The sequence below is a fragment of the Octopus bimaculoides genome, chromosome 6, assembly GCF_046866305.1.
Source record: "Octopus bimaculoides isolate indiv1 chromosome 6, ASM4686630v1, whole genome shotgun sequence".
Classification (NCBI taxonomy): Eukaryota; Metazoa; Mollusca; class Cephalopoda; order Octopoda; family Octopodidae; genus Octopus; species Octopus bimaculoides.
Window position 1 is genome coordinate 53,182,057 of NC_142933.1, and position 13,617 is coordinate 53,195,673.

The 13,617-nt window shown below is 39.3% G+C and overlaps 6 non-coding genes across 6 annotated transcripts; all 6 read right to left on the bottom strand.

The window, feature by feature from the left end:
• Positions 1-4,945: 4,945 nt before the first annotated feature.
• On the bottom strand, positions 4,946-5,017 carry Trnad-guc (transfer RNA aspartic acid (anticodon GUC)). The gene has a single exon. It is a non-coding gene; the product is annotated as a tRNA-Asp (tRNA).
• A 1,410-nt stretch (positions 5,018-6,427) lies between these two features.
• Trnad-guc (transfer RNA aspartic acid (anticodon GUC)) lies at positions 6,428-6,499 on the bottom strand. Its single transcript has one exon. It is a non-coding gene; the product is annotated as a tRNA-Asp (tRNA).
• Positions 6,500-7,228: 729 nt separating this feature from the next.
• Trnad-guc (transfer RNA aspartic acid (anticodon GUC)) lies at positions 7,229-7,300 on the bottom strand. Its single transcript has one exon. It is a non-coding gene; the product is annotated as a tRNA-Asp (tRNA).
• Positions 7,301-11,230: 3,930 nt separating this feature from the next.
• Trnad-guc (transfer RNA aspartic acid (anticodon GUC)) lies at positions 11,231-11,302 on the bottom strand. Its single transcript has one exon. It is a non-coding gene; the product is annotated as a tRNA-Asp (tRNA).
• A 729-nt stretch (positions 11,303-12,031) lies between these two features.
• Trnad-guc (transfer RNA aspartic acid (anticodon GUC)) lies at positions 12,032-12,103 on the bottom strand. The gene has a single exon. It is a non-coding gene; the product is annotated as a tRNA-Asp (tRNA).
• Positions 12,104-12,832: 729 nt separating this feature from the next.
• Positions 12,833-12,904, bottom strand: Trnad-guc (transfer RNA aspartic acid (anticodon GUC)). Its single transcript has one exon. It is a non-coding gene; the product is annotated as a tRNA-Asp (tRNA).
• Positions 12,905-13,617: the final 713 nt, after the last annotated feature.

Genomic DNA, 13,617 nt, shown 5'->3' on the forward strand with positions numbered 1-13,617 from the left:
CGTGTATGTTTGCGATGATTTTACTAGTAGTCTATGTGAAATGCCCGCTGGAAGCAAAAAGAGGCTAGTCACTCGGGCCTGTCAGGGATATATGCCAGATTTCTCGCTTCAGGAAAGTTAAAAGAAGAAATAAAAATACCGTTAACGTCTCCCTGGAGGGGAATCGAACAACGGTCTCCCGCGTGACAGGCGGGGATACTCACCACTATACCACCGAGGACTGACTAGAAACCATCATCAATTTAGCACTTTCATTACAGATAATATATTCCGCTATGTCATTAACTGCTTGCACTTGTTTTCAGATATGAAGTTCAATTGTCTTAAATAAGTACGACTGCTGAATCTTACTGACAAGTTTTTCTAGCAATCTCGCTTGCATTCGTTCTAATTCAATAGACACGAAATATTATGATTCTCTCCAATTCCTACTTCATTCATTAATCTTGATGACTTGGCTTCGTCTATGAGTAAAATGTGTGCGTTGGACAAACGCGATAGTGAATTTGAGACTTCGCGTTCGCTATTCGCTTCGCGTAATAAATGTAAGCAGAACTTCCTTGAAGAAACGTTTTGTCTTTGTAAATTTTCCGCTTCCCTTTCTTAATATATACATAAGTGTTCTAAAACATTGACTGAAATTGACATGTTGTAGGATCATATTAAATATTATGCAAAGTACAACAGCTGAATTGTTTCAAGAGGCGAGGACTTCAGCTTTATGGAGACCAGTGTTTTGAATGTGTTTGAAAGTAGTGAAAGTATGAAATCTTATGGAACACGGGTCTTTCGATGGGATTACGTGTATGTTTGCGATGATTTTACTAGTAGTGTATGTGATATGCCCGCTGGAAGAAAAAAGAGGCTAGTCACTCGGGCCTGTCAGGGATATATGCCAGATTTCTCGCTTCAGTAAAGTTAAAAGAAGAAATAAAAATACCGTTAACGTATCCCCGGCGGGGAATCGAACCCCGGTCTCCCGCGTGACAGGCGGGGATACTCACCACTATACTACGGAGGACTGACGAGAAACCGTCATCAATTTAGCACTTTCATTACAGATAATATATTCCGCTATGTCATTAACTGCTTGCACTTGTTTTCAGATATGAAGTTCAATTGTCTTAAATAAGTACGACTGCTGAATCTTACTGACCAATTTTTCCAGCAATCTCGCTTGCATTCGTTCTAATTCGATAGACGCGAAATATTATGATTCTCTCCACTTCCTAGTTCAGTCATCAATCTTGATGACTTGGCTTCGTCTGTGAGTAAAATGTGCGCGTTGGACAAACGCGATAGTGAATTTGAGACTTCGCGTTCGCTATTCGCTTCGCGTAATAAATGTAAGCATAACTTCCTTGAAGAAACGTTTTGTCTTTGTAAATCTTCCGCTTCCCTTTCTTAATATATACATAAGTGTTCTAAAACATTGACTGAAATTGACATGTTGTAGGATCATATTAAATATTATGCAAAGTACAACAGCTGAATTGTTTCAAGAGGCGAGGACTTCAGCTTTATGGAGACCAGTGTTTTGAATGTGTTTGAAAGTAGTGAAAGTATGAAATCTTATGGAACACGGGTCTTTCGATGGGATTACGTGTACGTTTGCGATGATTTTACTAGTAGTCTATGTGAAATGCCCGCTGGAAGCAAAAGGAGGCTAGTCACTCGGGCCTGTCAGGGATATATGCCAGATTTCTCGCTTCAGTAAAGTTAAAAGAAGAAATAAAAATACCGTTAACGTATCCCCGGCGGGGAATCGAACCCCGGTCTCCCGCGTGACAGGCGGGGATACTCACCACTATACTACCGAGGACTGACGAGAAACCGTCATCAATTTAGCACTTTCATTACAGATAATATATTCCGCTATGTCATTAACTGCTTGCACTTGTTTTCAGATATGAAGTTCAATTGTCTTAAATAAGTACGACTGCTGAATCTTACTGACCAATTTTTCCAGCAATCTCGCTTGCATTCGTTCTAATTCGATAGACGCGAAATATTATGATTCTCTCCACTTCCTAGTTCAGTCATCAATCTTGATGACTTGGCTTCGTCTGTGAGTAAAATGTGTGCGTTGGACAAACGCGATAGTGAATTTGAGACTTCGCGTTCGCTATTCGCTTCGCGTAATAAATGTAAGCATAACTTCCTTGAAGAAACGTTTTGTCTTTGTAAATTTTCCGCTTCCCTTTCATAATATATACATAAGTGTTCTAAAACATTGACCGAAATTGACATGTAGTAGGATCATATTAAATATTATGCAAAGTACAACAGCTGAATTGTTTCAAGAGGCGAGGACTTCAGCTTTATGGTGACCAGAGTTTTGAATGTGTTTGAAAGTAGTGAAAGTATGAAATCTTATGGAACACGGGTCTTTCGATGGGATTACGTGTATGTCTGCGATGATTTTACTAGTAGTCTATGTGAAATGCCCGCTGGAAGCAAAAGGAGGCTAGTCACTCGGGCCTGTCAGGGATATATGCCAGATTTCTCGCTTCAGTAAAGTTAAAAGAAGAAATAAAAATACCGTTAACGTGTCCCCGGCGGGGAATCGAAGCCCGGTCTCCCGCGTGACAGGCGGGGATACTCACCACTATACTACCGAGGACTGACGACAAACCGTCATCAATTTAGCACTTTTATTACAGATAATATATTCCGCTATGTCATTAACTGCTTGCACTTGTTTTCAGATATGAAGTTCAATTGTTTTAAATAAGTACGACTGCTAAATCTTACTGACAAGTTTTTCTAGCAATCTCGCTTGCAATCGTTCTAATTCGATAGACGCGAAATATTATGATTCTCTCCACTTCCTACTTCAGTCCTCAATCTTGATGACTTGGCTTCGTCTGTGAGTAAAATGTGTGCGTTGGACAAACGCGATAGTGAATTTGAGACTTCGCGTTCGCTATTCGCTTCGCGTAATAAATGTAAGCATAACTTCCTTGAAGAAACGTTTTGTCTTTGTAAATCTTCCGCTTCCCTTTCTTAATATATACATAAGTGTTCTAAAACATTGACCGAAATTGACATGTTGTAGGATCATATTAAATATTATGCAAAGTACAACAGCTGAATTGTTTCAAGAGGCGAGGACTTCAGCTTTATGGAGACCAGTGTTTTGAATGTGTTTGAAAGTAGTGAAAGCATGAAATCTTATGGAACACGGGTCTTTCGATGGGATTACGTGTATGTTTGCGATGATTTTACTAGTAGTCTATGTGAAATGCCCGCTGGAAGCAAAAAGAGGCTAGTCACTCGGGCCTGTCAGGGATATATGCCAGATTTCTCGCTTCAGGAAAGTTAAAAGAAGAAATAAAAATACCGTTAACGTCTCCCCGGAGGGGAATCGAACCCCGGTCTCCCGCGGGGATACTCACCACTATACTACCGAGGACTGACTAGAAACCGTCATCAATTTAGCACTTTCATTACAGATAATATATTCCGCTATGTCATTAACTGCTTGCACTTGTTTTCAGATATGAAGTTCAATTGTTTTAAATAAGTACGACTGCTAAATCTTACTGACAAGTTTTTCTAGCAATCTCGCTTGCATTCGTTCTAATTCGATAGACGCGAAATATTATGATTCTCTCCACTTCCTACTTCAGTCCTCAATCTTGATGACTTGGCTTCGTCTGTGAGTAAAATGTGTGCGTTGGACAAACGCGATAGTGAATTTGAGACTTCGCGTTCGCTATTCGCTTCGCGTAATAAATGTAAGCATAACTTCCTTGAAGAAACGTTTTGTCTTTGTAAATCTTCCGCTTCCCTTTCTTAATATATACATAAGTGTTCTAAAACATTGACCGAAATTGACATGTTGTAGGATCATATTAAATATTATGCAAAGTACAACAGCTGAATTGTTTCAAGAGGCGAGGACTTCAGCTTTATGGAGACCAGTGTTTTGAATGTGTTTGAAAGTAGTGAAAGCATGAAATCTTATGGAACACGGGTCTTTCGATGGGATTACGTGTATGTTTGCGATGATTTTACTAGTAGTCTATGTGAAATGCCAACTGGAAGCAAAAAGAGGCTAGTCACTCGGGCCTGTCAGGGATATATGCCAGATTTCTCGCTTCAGGAAAGTTAAAAGAAGAAATAAAAATACCGTTAACGTCTCCCCGGAGAGGAATCGAACCCCGGTCGCCCGCGTGACAGGCGGGGATACTCACCACTATACTACCGAGGACTGACTAGAGACCGTCATCAATTTAGCACTTTCATTACAGATAATATATTCCGCTATGTCATTAACTGCTTGCACTTGTTTTCAGATATGAAGTTCAATTGTTTTAAATAAGTACGACTGCTGAATCTTACTGAAAAGTTTTTCTAGCAATCTCGCTTGCATTCGTTCTAATTCAATAGACACGAAATATTATGATTCTCTCCAATTCCTACTTCATTCATTAATCTTGATGACTTGGCTTCGTCTATGAGTAAAATGTGTGCGTTGGACAAACGCGATAGTGAATTTGAGACTTCGCGTTCGCTATTCGCTTCGCGTAATAAATGTAAGCATAACTTCCTTGAAGAAACGTTTTGTCTTTGTAAATCTTCCGCTTCCCTTTCTTAATATATACATAAGTGTTCTAAAACATTGACCGAAATTGACATGTTGTAGGATCATATTAAATATTATGCAAAGTACAACAGCTGAATTGTTTCAAGAGGCGAGGACTTCAGCTTTATGGAGACCAGTGTTTTGAATGTGTTTGAAAGTAGTGAAAGCATGAAATCTTATGGAACACGAGTCTTTCGATGGGATTACGTGTATGTTTGCGATGATTTTACTAGTAGTCTATGTGAAATGCCCGCTGGAAGCAAAAGGAGGTTAGTCACTCGGGCCTGTCAGGGATATATGCCAGATTTCTCGCTTCAGGAAAGTTAAAAGAAGAAATAAAAATACCGTTAACGTCTCCCCGGCGGGGAATCGAACCCCGGTCTCCCGCGTGACAGGCGGGGATACTCACCACTATACTACCGAGGACTGACGAGAAACCGTCATCAATTTAGCACTTTCATTACAGATAATATATTCCGCTATGTCATTAACTGCTTGCACTTGTTTTCAGATATGAAGTTCAATTGTCTTAAATAAGTACGACTGCTGAATCTTACTGACAAGTTTTTCTAGCAATCTCGCTTGCATTCGTTCTAATTCAATAGACACGAAATATTATGATTCTCTCCAATTCCTACTTCATTCATTAATCTTGATGACTTGGCTTCGTCTATGAGTAAAATGTGTGCGTTGGACAAACGCGATAGTGAATTTGAGACTTCGCGTTCGCTATTCGCTTCGCGTAATAAATGTAAGCATAACTTCCTTGAAGAAACGTTTTGTCTTTGTAAATCTTCCGCTTCCCTTTCTTAATATATACATAAGTGTTCTAAAACATTGACCGAAATTGATATGTTGTAGGATCATATTAAATATTATGCAAAATACAACAGCTGAATTGTTTCAAGAGGCGAGGACTTCAGCTTTATGGAGACTAGTGTTTTGAATGTGTTTGAAAGTAGTGAAAGCATGAAATCTTATGGAACACGGGTCTTTCGATGGGATTACGTGTATGTTTGCGATGATTTTACTAGTAGTCTATGTGAAATGCCCGCTGGAAGAAAAAAGAGGCTAGTCACTCGGGCCTGTCAGGGATATATGCCAGATTTCTCGCTTCAGTAAAGTTAAAAGAAGAAATAAATATACAGATAATATATTCCGCTATGTCATTAACTGCTTGCACTTCTTTTCAGATATGAAGTTCAATTGTTTTAAATAAGTACGACTGCTGAATCTTACTGACAAGTTTTTCTAGCAATCTCGCTTGCATTCGTTCTAATTCAATAGACACGAAATATTATGATTCTCTCCACTTCCTACTTCATTCATTAATCTTGATGACTTGGCTTCGTCTATGAGTAAAATGTGTGCGTTGGACAAACGCGATAGTGAATTTGAGACTTCGCGTTCGCTATTCGCTTCGCGTAATAAATGTAAGCATAACTTCCTTGAAGAAACGTTTTGTCTTTGTAAATTTTCCGCTTCCCTTTCCTAATATATGAATAAGTGTTCTAAAACATTGTCTGAAATTGACATGTTGTAGGATCATATTAAATATTATGCAAAGTACAACAGCTGAATTGTTTCAAGAGGCGAGAACTACAGCTTTATGGAGACCAGTGTTTTGAATGTGTTTGAAAGTAGTGAAAGTATGAAATCTTATGGAACACGGGTCTTTCGATGGGATTACGTGTATGTTTGCGATGATTTTACTAGTAGTGTATGTGAAATGCCCGCTGGAAGAAAAAGAGGCTAGTCACTCGGGCCTGTCAGGGATATATGCCAGATTTCTCGCTTCAGTAAAGTTAAAAGAAGAAATAAATATACCGTTAACATCTCCCCGGCGGGGAATCGAACCCCGGTCTCCCGCGTGACAGGCGGGGATACTCACCACTATACTACCGAGGACTGACGAGAAACCGTCATCAATTTAGCACTTTCATTACAGATAATATATTCCGCTATGTCATTAACTGCTTGCACTTGTTTTCAGATATGAAGTTCAATTGACTTAAATAAGTACGACTGCTGAATCTTACTGACAAGTTTTTCTAGCAATCTCGCTTGCATTCGTTCTAATTCAATAGACACGAAATACTATGATTCTCTCCAATTCCTACTTCATTCATTAATCTTGATGACTTGGCTTCGTCTGTGAGTAAAATGTGTGCGTTGGACAAACGCGATAGTGAATTTGAGACTTCGCGTTCGCTATTCGCTTCGCGTAATAAATGTAAGCATAACTTCCTTGAAGAAACGTTTTGTCTTTGTAAATCTTCCGCTTCCCTTTCTTAATATATACATAAGTGTTCTAAAACATTGACCGAAATTGACATGTTGTAGGATCATATTAAATATTATGCAAAGTACAACAGCTGAATTGTTTCAAGAGGCGAGGACTTCAGCTTTATGGAGACCAGTGTTTTGAATGTGTTTGAAAGTAGTGAAAGCATGAAATCTTATGGAACACGAGTCTTTCGATGGGATTACGTGTATGTTTGCGATGATTTTACTAGTAGTCTATGTGAAATGCCCGCTGGAAGCAAAAGGAGGCTAGTCACTCGGGCCTGTCAGGGATATATGCCAGATTTATCGCTTCAGGAAAGTTAAAAGAAGAAATAAAAATACCGTTAACGTCTCCCCGGCGGGGAATCGAACCCCGGTCTCCCGCGTGACAGGCGGGGATACTCACCACTATACTACCGAGGACTGACGAGAAGCCGTCATCAATTTAGCACTTTCATTACAGATAATATATTCCGCTATGTCATTAACTGCTTGCACTTGTTTTCAGATATGAAGTTCAATTGTCTTAAATAAGTACGACTGCTGAAACTTACTGACAAATTTTTCCAGCAATCTCGCTTGCATTCGTTCTAATTCGATAGACGCGAAATATTATGATTCTCTCCACTTCCTAATTCAGTCCTCAATCTTGATGACTTGGCTTCGTCTGTGAGTAAAATGTGTGCGTTGGACAAACGCGATAGTGAATTTGAGACTTCGCGTTCGCTATTCGCTTCGCGTAATAATTGTAAGCATAACTTCCTTGAAGAAACGTTTTGTCTTTGTAAATTTTCCGCTTCCCTTTCCTAATATATACATAAGTGTTCTAAAACATTGACTGAAATTGACATGTTGTAGGATCATATTAAATATTATGCAAAGTACAACAGCTGAATTGTTTCAAGAGGCGAGGACTTCAGCTTTATGGAGACCAGTGTTTTGAATGTGTTTGAAAGTAGTGAAAGCATGAAATCTTATGGAACACGGGTCTTTCGATGGGATTACGTGTATGTTTGCGATGATTTCACTAGTAGTCTATGTGAAATGCCCGCTGGAAGAAAAAAGAGGCTAGTCACTCGGGCCTGTCAGGGATATATGCCAGATTTCTCGCTTCAGGAAAGTTAATAGAAGAAATAAAAATACCGTTAACGTCACCCCGGAGAGGAATCGAACCCCGGTCTCCCGCGTGACAGGCGGGGATACTCACCACTATACTACCGAGGACTGACTAGAAACCGTCATCAATTTAGCACTTTCATTACAGATAATATATTCCGCTATGTCATTAACTGCTTGCACTTGTTTTCAGATATGAAGTTCAATTGTCTTAAATAAGTACGACTGCTGAATCTTACTGACAAGTTTTTCTAGCAATCTCGCTTGCATTCGTTCTAATTCAATAGACACGAAATATTATGATTCTCTCCAATTCCTACTTCATTCATTAATCTTGATGACTTGGCTTCGTCTATGAGTAAAATGTGTGCGTTGGACAAACGCGATAGTGAATTTGAGACTTCGCGTTCGCTATTCGCTTCGCGTAATAAATGTAAGCATATCTTCCTTGAAGAAACGTTTTGTCTTTGTAAATCTTCCGCTTCCCTTTCCTAATATATGAATAAGTGTTCTAAAACATTGTCTGAAATTGACATGTTGTAGGATCATATTAAATATTATGCAAAGTACAACAGCTGAATTGTTTCAAGAGGCGAGAACTTCAGCTTTATGGAGACCAGTGTTTTGAATGTGTTTGAAAGTAGTGAAAGTATGAAATCTTATGGAACACGGGTCTTTCGATGGGATTACGTGTATGTTTGCGATGATTTTACTAGTAGTGTATGTGAAATGCCCGCTGGAAGAAAAAGAGGCTAGTCACTCGGGCCTGTCAGGGATATATGCCAGATTTCTCGCTTCAGGAAAGTTAAAAGAAGAAATAAATATACCGTTAACATCTCCCCGGCGGGGAATCGAACCCCGGTCTCTCGCGTTCAGGCGGGGATACTCACCACTATACTACCGAGGACTGACGAGAAACCGTCATCAATTTAGCACTTTCATTACAGATAATATATTCCGCTATGTCATTAACTGCTTGCACTTGTTTTCAGATATGAAGTTCAATTGACTTAAATAAGTACGACTGCTGAATCTTACTGACAAGTTTTTCTAGCAATCTCGCTTGCATTCGTTCTAATTCAATAGACACGAAATACTATGATTCTCTCCAATTCCTACTTCATTCATTAATCTTGATGACTTGGCTTCGTCTGTGAGTAAAATGTGTGCGTTGGACAAACGCGATAGTGAATTTGAGACTTCGCGTTCGCTATTCGCTTCGCGTAATAAATGTAAGCATAACTTCCTTGAAGAAACGTTTTGTCTTTGTAAATCTTCCGCTTCCCTTTCTTAATATATACATAAGTGTTCTAAAACATTGACCGAAATTGACATGTTGTAGGATCATATTAAATATTATGCAAAGTACAACAGCTGAATTGTTTCAAGAGGCGAGGACTTCAGCTTTATGGAGACCAGTGTTTTGAATGTGTTTGAAAGTAGTGAAAGCATGAAATCTTATGGAACACGAGTCTTTCGATGGGATTACGTGTATGTTTGCGATGATTTTACTAGTAGTCTATGTGAAATGCCCGCTGGAAGCAAAAGGAGGCTAGTCACTCGGGCCTGTCAGGGATATATGCCAGATTTCTCGCTTCAGTAAAGTTAAAAGAAGAAATAAATATACCGTTAACATCTCCCCGGCGGGGAATCGAACCCCGGTCTCCCGCGTTCAGGCGGGGATACTCACCACTATACTACCGAGGACTGACGAGAAACCGTCATCAATTTAGCACTTTCATTACAGATAATATATTCCGCTATGTCATTAACTGCTTGCACTTGTTTTCAGATATGAAGTTCAATTGACTTAAATAAGTACGACTGCTGAATCTTACTGACAAGTTTTTCTAGCAATCTCGCTTGCATTCGTTCTAATTCAATAGACACGAAATACTATGATTCTCTCCAATTCCTACTTCATTCATTAATCTTGATGACTTGGCTTCGTCTGTGAGTAAAATGTGTGCGTTGGACAAACGCGATAGTGAATTTGAGACTTCGCGTTCGCTATTCGCTTCGCGTAATAAATGTAAGCATAACTTCCTTGAAGAAACGTTTTGTCTTTGTAAATCTTCCGCTTCCCTTTCTTAATATATACATAAGTGTTCTAAAACATTGACCGAAATTGACATGTTGTAGGATCATATTAAATATTATGCAAATTACAACAGCTGAATTGTTTCAAGAGGCGAGGACTTCAGCTTTATGGAGACCAGTGTTTTGAATGTGTTTGAAAGTAGTGAAAGCATGAAATCTTATGGAACACGAGTCTTTCGATGGGATTACGTGTATGTTTGCGATGATTTTACTAGTAGTCTATGTGAAATGCCCGCTGGAAGCAAAAGGAGGCTAGTCACTCGGGCCTGTCAGGGATATATGCCAGATTTATCGCTTCAGGAAAGTTAAAAGAAGAAATAAAAATACCGTTAACGTCTCCCCGGCGGGGAATCGAACACCGGTCTCCCGCGTGACAGGCGGGGATACTCACCACTATACTACCGAGGACTGACGAGAAGCCGTCATCAATTTAGCACTTTCATTACAGATAATATATTCCGCTATGTCATTAACTGCTTGCACTTGTTTTCAGATATGAAGTTCAATTGTCTTAAATAAGTACGACTGCTGAATCTTACTGACAAATTTTTCCAGCAATCTCGCTTGCATTCGTTCTAATTCGATAGACGCGAAATATTATGATTCTCTCCACTTCCTACTTCAGTCCTCAATCTTGATGACTTGGCTTCGTCTGTGAGTAAAATGTGTGCGTTGGACAAACGCGATAGTGAATTTGAGACTTCGCGTTCGCTATTCGCTTCGCGTAATAATTGTAAGCATAACTTCCTTGAAGAAACGTTTTGTCTTTGTAAATTTTCCGCTTCCCTTTCCTAATATATACATAAGTGTTCTAAAACATTGACTGAAACTGACATGTTGTAGGATCATATTAAATATTATGCAAAGTACAACAGCTGAATTGTTTCAAGAGGCGAGGACTTCAGCTTTATGGAGACCAGTGTTTTGAATGTGTTTGAAAGTAGTGAAAGTATGAAATCTTATGGAACACGGGTCTTTCGATGGGATTACGTGTATGTTTGCGATGATTTCACTAGTAGTCTATGTGAAATGCCCGCTGGAAGAAAAAAGAGGCTAGTCACTCGGGCCTGTCAGGGATATATGCCAGATTTCTCGCTTCAGTACAGTTAAAAGAAGAAATAAATATACCGTTAACATCTCCCCGGCGGGGAATCGAACCCCGGTCTCCCGCGTGACAGGCGGGGATACTCACCACTATACTACCGAGGACTGACGAGAAACCGTCATCAATTTAGCACTTTCATTACAGATAATATATTCCGCTATGTCATTAACTGCTTGCACTTGTTTTCAGATATGAAGTTCAATTGTCTTAAATAAGTACGACTGCTGAATCTTACTGACAAGTTTTTCTAGCAATCTCGCTTGCATTCGTTCTAATTCAATAGACACGAAATATTATGATTCTCTCCAATTCCTACTTCATTCATTAATCTTGATGACTTGGCTTCGTCTGTGAGTAAAATGTGTGCGTTGGACAAACGCGATAGTGAATTTGAGACTTCGCGTTCGCTATTCGGTTCGCGTAATAAATGTAAGCATAACTTCCTTGAAGAAACGTTTTGTCTTTGTAAATCTTCCGCTTCCCTTTCTTAATATATACATAAATGTTCTAAAACATTGACCGAAATTGACATGTTGTAGGATCATATTAAATATTATGCAAAGTACAACAGCTGAATTGTTTCAAGAGGCGAGGACTTCAGCTTTATGGAGACCAGTGTTTTGAATGTGTTTGAAAGTAGTGAAAGCATGAAATCTTATGGAACACGAGTCTTTCGATGGGATTACGTGTATGTTTGCGATGATTTTACTAGTAGTCTATGTGAAATGCCCGCTGGAAGCAAAAGGAGGTTAGTCACTCGGGCCTGTCAGGGATATATGCCAGATTTCTCGCTTCAGGAAAGTTAAAAGAAGAAATAAAAATACCGTTAACGTCTCCCCGGCGGGGAATCGAACCCCGGTCTCCCGCGTGACAGGCGGGGATACTCACCACTATACTACCGAGGACTGACGAGAAACCGTCATCAATTTAGCACTTTCATTACAGATAATATATTCCGCTATGTCATTAACTGCTTGCACTTGTTTTCAGATATGAAGTTCAATTGTCTTAAATAAGTACGACTGCTGAATCTTACTGACAAGTTTTTCTAGCAATCTCGCTTGCATTCGTTCTAATTCAATAGACACGAAATATTATGATTCTCTCCAATTCCTACTTCATTCATTAATCTTGATGACTTGGCTTCGTCTATGAGTAAAATGTGTGCGTTGGACAAACGCGATAGTGAATTTGAGACTTCGCGTTCGCTATTCGCTTCGCGTAATAAATGTAAGCATAACTTCCTTGAAGAAACGTTTTGTCTTTGTAAATCTTCCGCTTCCCTTTCTTAATATATACATAAGTGTTCTAAAACATTGACCGAAATTGATATGTTGTAGGATCATATTAAATATTATGCAAAATACAACAGCTGAATTGTTTCAAGAGGCGAGGACTTCAGCTTTATGGAGACTAGTGTTTTGAATGTGTTTGAAAGTAGTGAAAGCATGAAATCTTATGGAACACGGGTCTTCCGATGGGATTACGTGTATGTTTGCGATGATTTTACTAGTAGTCTATGTGAAATGCCCGCTGGAAGAAAAAAGAGGCTAGTCACTCGGGCCTGTCAGGGATATATGCCAGATTTCTCGCTTCAGTAAAGTTAAAAGAAGAAATAAATATACCGTTAACATCTCCCCGGCGGGGAATCGAACCCCGGTCTCCCGCGTGACAGGCGGGGATACTCACCACTATACTACCGAGGACTGACGAGAAACCGTCATCAATTTAGCACTTTCATTACAGATAATATATTCCGCTATGTCATTAACTGCTTGCACTTGTTTTCAGATATGAAGTTCAATTGTCTTAAATAAGTACGACTGCTGAATCTTACTGACAAGTTTTTCTAGCAATCTCGCTTGCATTCGTTCTAATTCGATAGACGCGAAATATTATGATTCTCTCCATTTCGTACTTCAGTCATCAATCTTGATGACTTGGCTTCGTCTGTGAGTAAAATGTGTGCGTTGGACAAACGCGATAGTGAATTTGAGACTACGCGTTCGCTATTCGCTTCGCGTAATAAATGTAAGCATAACTTCCTTGAAGAAACGTTTTTCCTTTGTAAATTTTCCGCTTCCCTTTCTTAATATATACATAAGTGTTCTAAAACATTGACCGAAATTGACATGTAGTAGGATCATATTAAATATTATGCAAAGTACAACAGCTGAATTGTTTCAAGAGGCGAGGACTTCAGCTTTATGGAGACCAGTGTTTTGAATGTGTTTGAAAGTAGTGAAAGTATGAAATCTTATGGAACACGGGTCTTTCGATGGGATTACGTGTATGTTTGCGATGATTTTACTAGTAGTCTACGTGAAATGCCCGCTGGAAACAAAAAGAGGCTAGTCACTCGGGCCTGTCAGGGATATATGCCAGATTTCTCGCTTCAGTAAAGTTAAAAGAAGAAATC